This window comes from Microcaecilia unicolor, unplaced genomic scaffold (assembly GCF_901765095.1).
Source record: "Microcaecilia unicolor unplaced genomic scaffold, aMicUni1.1, whole genome shotgun sequence".
NCBI classification, from domain to species: Eukaryota; Metazoa; Chordata; class Amphibia; order Gymnophiona; family Siphonopidae; genus Microcaecilia; species Microcaecilia unicolor.
This window is the reverse complement of record NW_021962870.1, coordinates 403,069-419,000: the sequence shown is the minus strand read 5'-3', so window position 1 is coordinate 419,000 and position 15,932 is coordinate 403,069. Positions and strand designations below refer to the sequence as shown.

Below are 15,932 nucleotides of genomic sequence, written 5' to 3'. Positions count from 1 at the left end.
GTTGGGAGGTGGGGCTGGTGGTTGGGAGGCGGGGATAGTGCGGGGCAGACTTATACGGTCTGTGCCCTGAAGAGCACAGGTACAAATCAAAGTAGGGTATACACAAAAAGCAGCAAATATGAGTTATCTTGTTGGGCAGACTGGATGGACCATGCAGGTCTTTTTCTGCCGTCATCTACTATGTTACTATGTTACTAAGAAACATGGGCACAACCGTGACAGTTGCCTTATACTCTCTATGTAAAGGTTAAAGGTTATAGAACACTTGTAAAATTTAAATTCGTTAGTTAATCATAAAAAAGTATACATCTTTACGCTACCTACCTATAGAAATAATTCCGAGTTCTGGTTATTTATTGAAGGATGTCACATGGAAATTCAGGATTTCAGTTGACGCACCTTCTTGAAGCACTTGTCAGGGCAGACTTCTTTGTTGAAGGATGTCAGTGACAGTGGCTGTCTATTGCTGCATCCGTTTAGGTCCCAGGAGAAGGGCACAATCTAAGCATAGGACGTAAGGCACATTATGTTTTTCTTCATTGCAGGATGTTGCATCACCCTTTGGCAGCTGCCTCTTTGCATAATCCTATAGTCCAAGAAATGGAACAAAGGAACAATTCAAACATAGGACTTAATGGCACTTTATGGTCTCCCTGGTCAGGATATTTTCTTGTTTATTCATAGAAATATTTAATATCCACATAATCTAGTGCAGTTACCTTTGCAAGTGAAGGACTTATGTCGCCTTATTGTTGCTTTCGTCGGGGTGGAGGGCTCAGAGAGGTAGCAACTGCGGTTGAGGGGGACTTTAAGAAAATAACTGGAGTATTCCAGCTTTTCTCCCAGCCATCATTACATAGGTTAGTTATTTTGTCTGGAGAATCCAAGAGGGTCATCCACCTTTTCTCTTTACTACCATGACATCATTTCCATAAGAGCTGTTTTAACTTGGCTACTATGAAATATTGTGCCCAACATGAAGAGCTAATAGCGCCCCCCCCTAGTAGCTGTGTGACTCTAAATGCTATACACCCTAACAAAATGCTCTATATTCAGATTGATTTATGTATTTAATTGCTAGATATCATAATTGTTGCATGAATGTACAGTAGAATGCTGAGGGTGGTCCGAATAATCATAAATCAGGATAAAGAAAACAAGATTACAACATTACATATTAAACATTAGTTTTATTTTCATCAATATGTTTGCAGAAAAAAGTATAAAATGCAGTACTTCTATTCAAAAAGTACTATTTTAGTGCAGTGCTGTATTTCTTGTACATTCTGCATATACACTACTGTACACTAAAAAAGGAAGTAATTCTTAATTGCTTCAAGGCCGATTGTCATTTCTCTGCTGCAAGATCATGTAGTCTTTTTAGAAAAAGGATCTGGATTGACAAAATTCCTCATGAGAGACTCCTGTCATGGGATAGGAGGAAATGTCCTTCTCTTGATTATTTGACAGAAAACAGAGTATAGGGTTAAATGGTCATTTTTCTCACGTGGAGGATGGTGAATACTTGCATGCCTCAAGGATCTGTGCTATTTAACATATTTATAAATGATCTGGAAATCAGATCGATGAGTGAGTTAATTTCATTATACAAATTACACAAAGCTGCCAAAACACATGCGGATTACAGGAAGACCTTAGGAAATTGGGAAGAATAGTCCAAATCAAAGTTACCTGATGCTAGGGTTCACCTTAGCAATCAGCACTCAAGAAAAAGATCTAGGTGTCATTGTAGACAATACGCTGAAGTCTTCTGACCAGTGTGTGGCAGTGGTCATAAAGCAAACAGGATACTACAAAGTAATAGGAAAATGATGCAAAATAAGAATATTATAATGCCTCTGTATCACTCCATGGTGCAAACTCACCTTGAGTAATGCGTTCGATTCTGCTCACAATATCCCCCCAAAATATATTACTGAATAAGAAAAGGATAAAAAAAGAACAACCAAAATGATAAAGGGGATGGAACTCATCTCATACACTTGTGACCTGGATTGGTCACTGTTGGAAGCAGGATACTGAACTAGATTGACCATTGGTCTGATAGAGTATTGCTATACTTATGTTCTTAAGATATTCTGAAAAACAAAAGGACTGGCCATATAGATAGATGTGAATAAATGGGGCACATCCAGCATGTATTTGTTAGATTATTTTTAGAGATGTTATTAAGCATATCCAGCAGACTGATCATGGATCAACTTTGACACACTCTCGATCGACAACATCTCCCAATTGCTTGGAAGATACGCCAAGTCGCAATGTAAACTAGACATCTGCCCTACTAACCTTATAAGATCTGCTCCCCTACAACTCAAAACAGACCTCACGAGGCACCTGAACTACGTGCTACAAAATGGCCTCTTCCCAAAGGATAAAGGAAGCACTCTACTTACACCTTTACCTTTAGATTTTATTTTATTTTATTTATTGCATTTGTATCCCACATTTTCCCACCTTTTTGCGGGTTCAGTGTGGCTTACAATACATTATGAATCATGGAAATACAATTTGTTACAATTCAGGTTATTAATTACATTGTGAAGAGTTAAACGAGTCAAAATCAAATTCGTTAAGGAGTAAATCAATTGAAAGAACATTGAGACATTGGAAGGAGACAACGGGAAATTAAGGGGCGTTATATGAAGCAAATGGTATATATTTTTCTGTGAGTAAATGTTTGGGTGTAGTGAGATTAGGGTTAAGAGTTCATAAGTAGATGTATTGATGTATAACTGAACAGTGAGTGTGAGCTTTGTGTTGTGGTTCTTACCATAGATTTTATCAAAAAGATGTGTCTTTAGTGATTTACGGAAGTTGGTTTGTTCGTAGATCGTTTTCAGGTTCCGCAGTAGTTCATTCCAGTACTGCATGCTCATGTAGGTAAAGGTTGATGCGTGCAGCGTCTTGTATTTCAGGCCCTTGCAGTTAGGGAAGTGTAGGTTGAGGAAGGTTCGGGATGATCTCTTAGCGTTTCTGGGTGGTAAGTCGATTAACTCAGACATGTAGGCTGGGGCTTCGCCGTGAATAATTTTGTGGACTAATGTGCATACTTTGAACGTGATTCGTTCCTTGAGTGGGAGCCAGTGTAACTTCTCTCGTAAGGGTTTTGCACTTTCATATTTTGGTATTCCAAAGATGAGTCTGGCTGCTGTATTCTGGGCTGTTTGAAGTTTCCTCAAGATTTGCTCTTTGCAGCCTGCGTACAGTGAGTTGCAGTAATCCAGGTGGCTGAGTACGAGGGATTGTACTAGGCTGCGGAAGACGGATCTTGGGAAGAATGGTCTTATTCTTTTCAGTTTCCACATGCAGTAAAACATCTGTTTGGTTGTGTTGTTTGCATGGGTTTCGAGTGTTAGGTGTCGGTCGATAGTAACTCCAAGGATTTTTAACGTTTCTGAGATTGGAAGGCTTAGGTTAGGTGTATTTATTGCAGTGAATTCATTCGTGTTGTATTGGGAGGTAAGTATCAGGCATTGGGTTTTTTCTGCATTTAGTTTCAAATGAAATGCATCTGCCCAGGTGTTCATGATGCGTAGACTTTGGTTGATTTCATTGAATATTTCTTTGATGTCTTGTTTGAAAGGGATGTATATTGTTACATCATCGGCGTAGATATATGGGTTGAGGTTATAGTTTGATAAGAGTTTTGCCAAAGGGGTCATCATTAGGTTGAAGATGGTTGGTGAGAGAGGTGATCCTTGTGGTACCCCACATTCAGGTGTCCATGTGGCAGACGTGGCTGAATTTGATGTGACTTGGTATGAACGTTGGGTTAAGAACCCCTTGAACCAGTTTAGGACATTTCCTCCTATGCCAAAGTATTCAAGTATGTGTAATAGGATTCCGTGGTCTACCATGTCGAAGGCGCTAGACATGTCAAATTGTAGGAGGAGTATGTTGTTGCCGGTTGCAATCATTTGTTTGAATTTAGTCATGAGGGTAATTAATACTGTTTCCGTGCTGTGATTCGATCGGAATCCTGATTGGGCATCATGTAGTATTGAGTATTTGTTTAGATAGTTAGTGAGTTGTTTAGTTACAATTCCTTCGGTTACTTTGGTTATTAGTGGTATGGATGCTACTGGTCTGTAGTTGGTTATTTCCCTTGCGCTTTTCTTTGTGTCTTTGGGTATGGGGGTGAGTAAAATCTTTCCTTTTTCTTTGGGAAAAGTCCGTTTTGTAGCATGAAGTTTACGTGGTTTGTTAGGTCTATTGTGAATTGTTGAGGAGCTGATTTCATGAGGTTATTTGGGCATATGTCTAGTTTGCAGTGGGATTTGGCATATCTTCTAAGTGTTTCAGAGATGAGGTCTTCTGATAGTAGTTCAAATTCGGTCCAGGTTCTGTCTGCTGGATATATTCCGTCTTCTGGGTCTAGACAATCTAGGAGTGTGGCGTATTCAGTAGGGCTGGTAGGTATTTGGAGTCTTAATTTTATTATTTTCTCCTTGAAGTATTTTGCAAGGTTGTCAACGTCTGGTGTATCTTTGCTGTTGTTTGTGACTGGCGTGGTGTCTAATAGTTTGTTCACGAGGTAGAAGAGTTTGTGTGTGTCTTTGTAGTTTGGTCCTATCATTATCTTGTAGTGTAGTCTTTTAGTTTGTTTTGTGGTATATTTGTATTTCCTCCGGAGTAGTTTCCAGGCATTTAGTGTTTGTTCATCTCTTTTTTTGTTCCATGCACGTCCTAGTTTCCTGACTTGTGTTTTAAGCTTTTTCAGCTCTTCAGTGAACCATGGGTTAGATTTTTTTCTGTGTGATGTTCTGGTTTGGATTGGGGCGATTTTGTCTAATGTTGTTGTGCATAAATCGTCCCATTCTTGGAGGAATTGGATGGTGTCAGCATTGGTTGACCATTCGTTCTGGTAGATCTGGTGCCAAAAAGTTGTGGGGTCTATTTTTCCTCTCGTGGTGTATGTTGTTCGCTCATGTTTATTGGTTGTGTTTATGTGTGTTTTATGCCAGTTGAGAGAGACATTTGCTTTATAGTGGTCTGACCATGGTGTGGGTGTCCATCTTGTATTGGTGATTGTGATAGTTGAGTCCGGGTCGAATTTGTGTGTTATGATGTCCAGTGTATGTCCTTTTTCATGCGTTGGTTGCGTGTAGGGTGCATGTAGATCCCAGAGTTTTAGGAATTCTTTGCATTCTCGTGTGCCTGTTGAGGTGTCATCTTCAAGGTGTAGGTTGATGTCTCCTAATATAAGGATGTTTGTGGCAGATACACATGTGTTCGAGATGAAGTCCATGAGTTGTGTTTGGGAGTCTTGCCATTTTCCTGGTGGTCTGTAGAATAGGATTGCATTGAGGTGTCCTATTAGGTTTGGGTGATTAATTCTTGTCGATGCAATTTCAAGTTGTGGTGAGGTAGATTCACCCGTGGTTGCGATGGCGAATTCGGGTTTGTAAATTATGGCTATTCCGCCCCCTCTTTTTCCACTCCTTGTCCAGTGGGTGATTTTGTATTCTGGTGGGCATGCTTCTAAGATGGCGGGGTCTGTAGGGCAGTGGAACCAGGTTTCTGTAATGAATAGAAGGTCTAAGTCATCTGTGGTGATCCAGTCTAGTATATGTACAGAATTGCTTACTGCTGATCTTGCATTGATGTATCCTATTTGGATTGAGCGATATGGTTCTGTGGGGGGGTTCGATGTGTTTATATTTATTAGTTGCCTGTTTCTTCGGTGGTTGAGTTTGTTGTTGTTGTTGTTTTCCTCTTTTTGTTGGTGGTGTTCCTGTTCGGAGATTTTTCCTTTTGGTTGGTTGTTGTGTCGTTGTTTTGGCGAGTTATTGGTAGGTTGTGCGTATGATTGGTGTGTTGTGGGTGAGTTATTATAGTTGTTCTTTAGGGTGGGCATAGTGTGTATGTGAGTGTTGTTTGATTTGTGATTTATGGTGTTATTGTTATCTTGGTTAAGGGTTGTGTTTGTATGTGAGAGTAGGGTGAGATAATAAATGGTTAGGAGTGTTTTGCTGATATTCATATTTGTACTTGGTCCCTGTGGCAATATTCAGCTGGTTAGCATTCAAGTAGGTAAAGCATAATCAGCTGGTTAGCATTCAAGTAGGTAAAGCATAGTAAAAAAAACCCAAAAAACATTTAAGTCCAAGTTGAGGGTAGTGCGTGCAATTAAAGTCTGCTGTTTAAAGCAAGCAGTGCAGAGTATAAGCTTTTGAGTCGATCTGGAAACAATAAAAGCCTTCTATGTAAAGCAAGCAATGCAGAGTACAAACTTTTAAATCGATCTGAGAGCAAATTAATAGATACAGCCTTCTATTTAAAGCAAGCAGTGCAAAGTATAGTTCTTAGATCGGGTTGAAAGCAATTAGATTACAGCCTTCTATTTAAAGCAAGCAATGCAGGGTATAAATTTTTTTTTTTTTTTTTTTTAATCGAGCTGAGAGCAGTTAGAGCCTTCTGTTTAAGCAAGCAATGCATGGTATGAACTATTGAATCGAGCAACACAGAGTAGAACTCTTAGATAGAGCTGAAAGCAATTAACGCCTTATATGTGTGGCAAACAGTGCAGAATGTAAGTTTTTAAATCGGGCTAAGAGCAGACGAAGCCCTCCATTCAAAGCAAGCAGTGCAGAACATCAGCCACTAGATCAAGTTGAAGACAGCCAAGTTAGATTAAAGCATCTATTCAAAGCAGGCAGTGCAGAATATCAGCTACCAGATCAAGTTGAAGACAATTAAGTTAGACTAAAGCATCTATCTAAAGCAAGCTGTGCAAAGTATAGCTTTTAGATCGTGCTGAGAGCAATCAAGCCCCATCTTCAAGCAAGCAATGCAGGGTGTAAGCTTTAAATCTAGTCAAAAGCAGCAAATGCAGATTAATCAGAGCAAACTGTTATTTTTGGTTATTTTGGAGTTCACCGTGGGAGCGAGCAGGTTCTTAGCTGTATACTATGTTAGTCCCCGATGTCGGCCATGAGGTGGCCTCCGGCATGCTCAGGCGGGTGGGTGCCAGTCGGCAGTGGCGGATGGTGATCGCGACGTGTGCCTTGGTGGCTGACCGGCACCCGCGCCTGGTCAGTTGTGACGGGCATCAGCTCGGGGGTGAGAAGCTATCCACGAGGGGCTCTCCGGTAAGCTCTGGAGGCCTGGCGCTGCTCGTCAGTGGCGGAGGCTGGTCGCGTGGCGGTCAGTTGCTGGGCGTTCGGCGGTGAAGGAAGCTCAGCACTGCGAATTCAGCCAGCCAGTTCCTCGTCTGGGTCTGTGCGGTGGATTTGGTAGGTCGGGTCTGCTTCTCCCTGCAGCTGTGCAGTCTCCAATAGCTCTTTGCAAATGGACGCTATCGGGTTGGTTTGGGGAAAGGCTCACTTGCCTCCTTCCACTTCACAGTGGATCCGCTCAGTGACCCCCCACCAGCCTCGCTTTGTCCTCGAGCCTGCTCTTTGCCGGATCCAGCTCGGCTCCAGCCCGGCTCGAGATGTGGATGCGTCGTGGCCACGAGGCAGGCAATCACCGTCGCAATCAGCCTGTCGCGGTTCTGCAGTCCACTCGCTACCTTTGGGTCAGCTCCGGACCACTCCGGTCCGGTTGGAGATAGCGCAGCGCGACCAGGTAGGCCCAGTCTTCCGGACCTCAGGTAGACCACCGCAATCAGTCTCCACTCGCTCTTCTGTTCAGAATTGCAGCGAGATCCTCGAGGCGTTGTGGTCTCCCGTCGGATGCGGGTTAATTCCGGTCCGTACCGGATCGGATTGGAGACGGCTCAGTACGGTCCAAGTAAGTCATCTCTTCCGGACCTCAGGAGCTCGGTGACGGAGCTCCTCACCTGTCGGCCATCTTAGGCTATCAAGAGCTAGTTCAGTTCCAGATCTTAACTGCAAAGAAAAGTACAAATGACCTAACCAACTATCGCCCAGTAGCATCTATCCCACTGATAACCAAACTTATGGAAGGCATAGTGATGAAACAACTCACTAACTACCTAAATAAATACTCAATTCTTCACGAATCTCAATCAGGATTTCAGTCAAATCACAGCACTGAAACAGTACTAGTGACTGTAATGAATACATTTAAACAAACAATTGCACCTGGCAATAACATACTTCTCCTACAATTCGACATGTCCAGTGCCTTCGACATGGTCAACCATGGAATATTACTACATATCCTAGAATACTTTGGAGTTGGAGGTAACGTTCTTAACTGGTTTAAAGGATTCCTGACCACAAGATCATACCAAGTAATAACGAACGCGGACATATCAGCCCCATGGACACCTGATTTTGGAGTCCCCCAAGGATCCCCCCTCTCTCCAACCCTCTTCAACCTAATGAAGCTACTATCCAATCATAACCTCAATCCCTACATATATGCAGATGATGTCATGATCTATATCCCATTCAAACATGATCTAAAGGAAATAACCAACGAGATCAACCAAAGTTTCCAAATCATGCGCTCCTGGGCGGATGCATTCCAGCTAAAACTAACGCAGAAAAAACACAATGTCTTATACTCACCTCACAACATAATACAACTAAAGTTACCACCATAACCACACCAAACTTTTCCCTTCCCGTCTCAAACAATCTGAAAATTCTTGGAGTTACCATCGACCGAAATCTCACACTCGAAACCTGTTGGAATAATGTATTGTATTTTACATGCATTGCCTGTCACCTATTATTTCTCTGTGATTACTCTGTGACCTCTGATGTGAATTTCCTAGAGAGGTCACACCCATGCAACTTCCTGTGGGGGTTAGACACAGCACATGGAGCTCATGATCTCTCCTACCCTGAGAGGATCTATGGTGGTGTGAGCATCCATTACCATCTAAGCACATGGAAAGAGCTGATAATCCAAATGTATAGTATTATGTATATATAAGCCTGTCTGATTATAATCTAACTACAAACTGTGAGTAAACAGATGTTTTGTTACTTCAACTTTAAAGTGACTCAGCAGTGAATTATTCTGGAGTGTATGAGAGAGATGAAGAAAAGAAATTAACATTTCTAAAGCTGAAGCTGTGTGTATAAAATCTGCTAATTATTTACTACAAATAATCCAACAAAAGGGTTATGGGCCCAGGGCCAGGAATTGAAAAAGAAGAGAAATATTACCAGGCAGTAAAAAAGCCACATTTTTCTCTTAAGTTTTAAAAGAAAGATTCAGTCTGTCTCTCTCTCCCCCCCACACACCAAACAGCAGGCAAGGCTAAGAAAATGGCTGAGGGAGGAAATTCACCATTTTTCTACTCTCTCAAGGTGCCTAAATTAACTGAATTTAATTATCAGCAGTGGGAACTAAGATTCATATGTCTCCTTCAAGCAAAGAAACTAAATATATGCTTAGACCAAAACAGAACAGCTGAAAATATGGCTGAATGGGACAATGCAAACTATTATGTGAAGTGCATGTTTTTGGAAGCTCTCTCAGAGAAACAAGCCATATTAGTGGAGGGAAAAGATACACCAAAGGACATCTTATATAAACTGAGAACTATGTACGCAACTACATATGCAAAACAGCAACCAATTTGGTTGGCAGAGTTGAATGAAACCAAATTAAGGGATAAAAGTAAATGTAATGATCACATTATGCATCTTATGTCTTCATTTCAAAAGTTAGAACTTTCTGGAATTCCCATGTGTGATGCATTGAAAAGAGCATTTCTTTTTACCTCACTATCAAAGAAGTTTGATGTTTTTAGGTCTGTAAATGAAGCCATTGAAGGGCAATCTTTTGAACAGGCAGCATCAAAACTGAGGCAGGAATGCATAATTAATGATTCTGAGGAGATGTGTTCTCAAAGCAAGTCAGAGAGAAATGAAACAAATTTCTTGGCAAAGAACAGAGGAAGGCGGAGCTATCGGAAAACTCCACCCAAGGGCAAGCTGATTTGCTACTCATGTGGAAAGGAGGGACATGTATCTAAATGGTGTAAGGAAACACAAAACACCCCCTCTAGCTCACCTAAGCCAATGGAACAAAAGAATTCTCCAACCAGGAAATGTATGAAAGACAATGATAAACATAAGGGCTTTCTAATGGCAGAAAAATCTTTGACTATGGTAAATAATAATTCAAATGAAAGTACTTGGATTTTGGATTCGGGGAGCACATGCCATTTAACCAATTCTAAGGATTTCTTTCAGGAAATGTGTCCAGAAGAAGGTATTCTTAATACTGCAAACGCAGGGACTGCTAAGATCCAAGCAAAAGGCATTGGATTCTTAAAATGCAAAGTGTCTAATGAAGTTAAAGAAATTCCTGTAAGTGATGTCTTGTATATTCCCCAAGCAGTTTGCAATATGCTTAGTGTATCTACATTAGATAAGAAGGGATTTGCGATTCATTTTGAAAACAGTAAGTGCACAATCTCTAAAAATGATGAAGTGTATGCTGAAGCTTTTATGCATAATGATGTTTATAAACTGAGCATTTCAGGTGAAGCCTCACATATGGCGCAAGTAAGGAAGAATGATGGTAAATGTAGTCTGGAAATCTGGCACCGCCGCCTGGGACATCGTGATTTTAAGGTGATCCAGGATCTTTACAGTAAGCAACTAGCCACTGGCATTCAGATAAGTGCAGATGCTGGTAAAATGGAGAAATGCATAGACTGTGTTACTCAAAAAGGTGTGAGACCCTCATTTCCTGCATACACAGGAAATAGGAGTAATAAAGTACTGGACTTAATACACAGTGACTTATGTGGACCGTTTAATATCCCATCATTGGGAAATAACAGATTTGTGCTAATATTCTTGGATGATTTCTCTAGATATTGTGTGGCCTATTTGCTGAAAGAAAAAAGTCAAGTCACAGATATGCTGAAGAAATACGTAGCCATGGTGAGCAATAAATTTGAAAGAAAACCAAAGGTTCTTCAGACCGACAATGGTGGTGAGTTCACTTCACAAAGCATGCGCACATTTCTAGAACAAGAAGGCATTCAGCATATCACAACAGTAGCTTATACACCAGAGCAAAATTCTGTTGCAGAGAGAAAATTTAGGTCACTTGTGGAAATGACCAGGTGTATGCTGTCAGATAGCAATCTACCTAAAAGACTATGGGGGGAAGCCATTCTCACAGCAGTGTACCTACAAAACAGAATGCCAACTAAAGGCGCTGAGCGCACACCACATGAGACATGGCATGGTAGGAAGCCAAACCTGTCACACATAAGAACATTTGGAAGTACAGCATATGCTCATGTACCAAAGCAAAGAAGGCATAAGCTGGATTCCACAACAGAAAGGGGTATTTTAGTTGGCTATGCTCCAGGACACAAAGGATATAGAATTTTGAATCTGAAAACTGGCATTGTTGGCATAAGACATGTTACATATTTTGATGAAAACAAAAGGGTTGATAAAGGCTGGATTATCCCAGATGAGCCTTATCATCCAGAATATGAAACTAGAACCATAATAGACATGCCAGTGTATATAAATGCCATACCAAGGCAGATGTCTGAAAGCAACTCATCTGTATCTAACGAGGAACAGGCAGAGGAAGCAGACACAGAAAGGATCATTGCAGGAGACAGTACAGTTGGAGAAGGGGAATCAATTGGAGAAGGACTCTCAGATTTAGAGGATGCGGAAAGGTCAGACCAACCTGTTGTCAGACGCTCATCCAGGGAAAACAAAGGTGTTCCACCCCCAAGACTGTCTTACCTAACAAAGTCAGCAGAAGCTCAAGAGCCCTTAACATGGGATGAGATTGAGAAAATGCCAGCAGAAGAAGCTGCTGAATGGCGTAAAGCTGCACAAGAAGAAATTGATGCATTGCATAAAAATAATACTTGGATTCTTACAAAATTACCTCCTGGCAAGAAAGCTATAGGATGCAAATGGGTATTCAAGTTAAAAAGGAATGCACAAGGAAAAGTGGAAAGGTATAAAGCCAGATTAATGGCAAAGGGATATCTTCAAAAATATGGAGAAGATTTTGATGAAGTGTTTGCACCTGTAGTGAAACACACGACAATTAGAACACTTCTGAGCATTGCAGTCTCAAAAGGCATGCAAGTCAACCACATTGATGTGAAAACAGCATTTCTTCATGGAGATATAACTGAAGACTTGTACATGGAACAGCCAACAGGTTTCATAAATACAAAACAAAGACAGCTAGTGTGTAAATTAAACAAAGGTCTTTATGGATTAAAGCAAAGTGCAAAATGTTGGAATGACAAATTGCATGAAATATTGACAAATTTAGGATTTAAGCAAGGTGAAGCAGATAAATGCTTGTACACTAGGTGCAGAAATGGTCAATATGCATACATTTTAGCTTTTGTTGATGATCTGCTCATTGCAAGCGAAAGTGAGCAAGAGTACAAGGACATTGTAAAATATTTAAACCTGAATGTTGAGATAAAAGAACTTGGTAATGTGTCATACTATCTTGGTATAGAAATTGAGAAACAAAATGATGGTTCTTATCTTCTAAGCCAGAAGCAGAAAATAAATGAGCTTATTGAAAGTTTAGGTATGCAAGATGCCCAAGTTGTAAGCACTCCCATGATCACTGATTTTCTGAAGGATGAAACAGTAAGAGAACCTTTACCAGATAACATCCAATATAGATCAGCCATAGGTAAGCTTTTATATCTAACTACCACATACAGGGCTGATATAGCAAATGCAGTAGGAATTTTGAGCAGAAGAGTCAGCTCACCTACCAAATCAGATTGGACTGCAGTTAAAAGGATGGTAAGGTATTTAAAAGGTACCATTGATTGTAAATTAAAGATTTCAGCCAATAGTAATCCAAAACTAATATGTTACTGTGATTCAGATTGGGCAGGGGATCATTCTGATTATAAATCCACAAGTGGATATGTGTTTATGTATGGAATTGTACAAATTTCTTGGGCCAGTCATAAACAAAGTATTGTGAGTCTGTCTTCTACAGAAGCTGAATATGTGGCTGTATCAGAAGCATGCAGAGAACTGATGTGGATTGAAAAACTTTTGCTGGATTTTGGAATAGATGAACAGAGACCAATCCAGATAATGGAAGATAATCAGAGCTGCATCAGACTGTCACAGAATGACAAGGTTCAGTCACGCACCAAGCACATCGCAACGAAATATCACAACGTGCGAGAGCTGGCGAAAGAAGGGGTTATCAGTCTACACTATTGTCACACCAGTGAGATGACAGCTGACATCATGACCAAACCGTTACCCAGAGAACGTTTTGAGAATCTGCGAATAAAGCTTGGACTTTGTATGAATTAATAATTGCATGACAGTTATGCATGAGAAGGGGTTTGTTGGAATAATGTATTGTGTTTTACATGCATTGTCTGTCAGCAATGTTTTTTTTCTTTCTCTGTGATTACTCTGTGACCTCTGATGTGAATTGCCTAGAGAGGTCACACCCATGCAACTTCCTGTGGGTGTGATTAGGAACAGCACATGGAGCTCATGATCCCTCCTAACCTGAGGATCTATGGTGTGAGCATCCATTACCATCTAAGCACATGGAAAGAGCTGATAATCCAAATGTATTGTATTATGTTATATAAGCCTGCCTGAATATCAATCTAACTAAAACTGTGAGTAAACAGATGTTTTGTTAATTCAACTTTAAAGTGACTCAGCAGTGAATTATTCTGGGGTGTATGTGAGAGAGATGAAGAAAAGAAATTAACATTTCTAAAGCAAAAGCTGTGTGTATAAAAATCTGCTAATTCTTTACTACAAATAATCCAACAGTGAGAACCATTAACAGAGATAGAGAATGGGGGAAGAGGGGAGGTGGGTTTAGGGGGAAAAATGAGAACTTCAGTTTTAGTCATGTTTAGTTTCAGATGGCGTTGAGACATCCAAGCAGCAATGTCAGACAAGCAGGATGAAATTTTGTCCTGGATTACAGTTGAGATTTCAGGGGTGGAGATGTAGATCTGAGAGTCATCTGCATAAAGATGGTATTGAAAGCCATGGGATGAAATCAGGGTACCAAGAGAAGAGGTATAGATGGAAAAAAGGAGGGGTCCAAGGACAAAACCCTGGGGGACACCAAATGAAAGCAGGATGGAAGTTGAAGAGGAACTGCCAGAGTGAACACTGAAAGAGCGAAGTGAGAGGTAGGAGGAGAACCAAGAAAGAACAGCGCCCTGGAATCCAATTGAGGATAGTGTATCTAGGAGAATGGTGTGGTCAACAGTGTCGAAAGCAGCAGATAGGTCAAGAAGGATAAGGATAGAATAGAGACCTCTGGATTTAGCCAGGAGCAGGTCATTAGAGACTTTGGTAAGTGCAGTTTCAGTAGAGTGAAGAGGGCGGAAACCAGACTGGAGTGGGTCAAGAATAGGTTGAGAAGAAAGGAAGTCAAGACGCGTTCAAGTAATAACATGCAGAAATATCAATAAAACTCGTTAAAACATAAAAAATTAGAAAACAAAGAAAGTCAAGCATCTATTGCTAAAGTATATGGTGTCAATCCCAGTCAAATTTCACGTGTCTTGAAGCAGAAAGACCAGCTTCTGGAAGACTGGCAAAACAATGCAAATTCACAACGGAAACGAAAACGGGCAGGAAAAGCTGAGGAGGTAGAAGATGCTCTTCTTCGGTGGTTTTCTCGAGTCAGAAGCAGACAGTTTCCTGTCAGTGGTTCACTGCTTATGGAGAAAGCTAACCAGCTAGCTGTAAGTCTTGGACTAACTGATTTCAAAGCCACTGTTGGATGGCTGGAAAGATGGAAGGAGAGGAACAACATAAAATTCAAGAAACAGCACAGTGAGAAAGAAGACGCTGATGACTTTGGTGCTGAAAATTGGGTTGTTTCAGTTCTTCCTACCATCTTGAACGAGTTTGCACCTTGTGACATTTTCAATGCTGACGAAAAAGGTCTCTACTGGCAAGTGATTCCTGATGGAGCACTTGCATTCAAACATGCCGAAACTACTGGAGGTAAAACGTCGAAGGACCGACTGACGATCCTCCTTTGCTGCAATATGGATGGGAGTGAGAAGTTGGAACCCCTTGTCATTGGAAAGAGCAAACAGCCCCGTTGCTTCAAGAAACTTAAGCAACTTCCTGTGTCATATGAGGCTAACGCAAATTCATGAATGACTGGCTAAAGAAGTTAGACACTAGAATGCAAGCACAAAAGCGTCAGATTTTAAGTACATAAGTAATGCTATACTGGGAACTACTACTACTACTACTATTTAGCATTTCTATAGCACTACAAGGCCATCAAGCCCAGCATCCTGTCCCAGACAGCGGCCAATCCAGGTCAAGGGCACCGGGCAAGCTACCCAAACTTACAAACATTTTATACATGCTATTCCCGTAATTGTGGATTTTTCCCAAGTCCATTTAGTAGCGGTCTATGGACTTGTCTTTTAGGAGACTTTCCAACCCCTTTTTAAACTCTGCCAAGCTAACCGCCTTCACCACGTTCTCCGGCAACGAACTCCAGAGTTTAATTATGCGTTGGGTGAAGAAAGATTTTCTCCTATTTGTTTTAAATTTACTACACTGTTTTATCGCATGCCCCCTAGTCCTAGTATTTTTGGAAAGCGTGAACTGATGCTTCACATCCACCTGTTCCACTCCACTCATTATTTATATATGGAGTGGAACAGGTGGGTTTTGTTGCTTTGTGATAATTGTGCTGCACACAGGGATGATGTCAGGCTGTCTAACGTCAAGGTGGTCTTCCTGCCACCAAACACTACCTCTCTGATCCAACGTATGGATCATGGCATAATCTAAGCCAATTTCAAACAACATTATCAGGCTCTTGTGCTATGTCGTCTGATGAGCGTTATGGATGACCAGACTGGCAAGGATAAACGTGCTGTTGAACTGGCTCGTAATCTATCACTGTTGGATTCCCTACATATGCAGAAAGAAGCCTGGAATCATGTTACACAGGCAACCATTGTGAACTGCTACAAGCGGGCAAGCTTT

General features: G+C 41.0%; 1 long non-coding RNA gene across 1 annotated transcript in view; it reads right to left on the bottom strand.

The window, feature by feature from the left end:
* Positions 1-15,932, bottom strand: part of LOC115458588 — a 62,121-nt gene that overhangs the window by 24,466 nt on the left and 21,723 nt on the right. Inside the window, exon 2 of the long non-coding RNA XR_003940094.1 lies at positions 325-586. This is a non-coding gene — a long non-coding RNA (uncharacterized LOC115458588). The remainder of the gene's footprint in view (positions 1-324; positions 587-15,932) is intronic.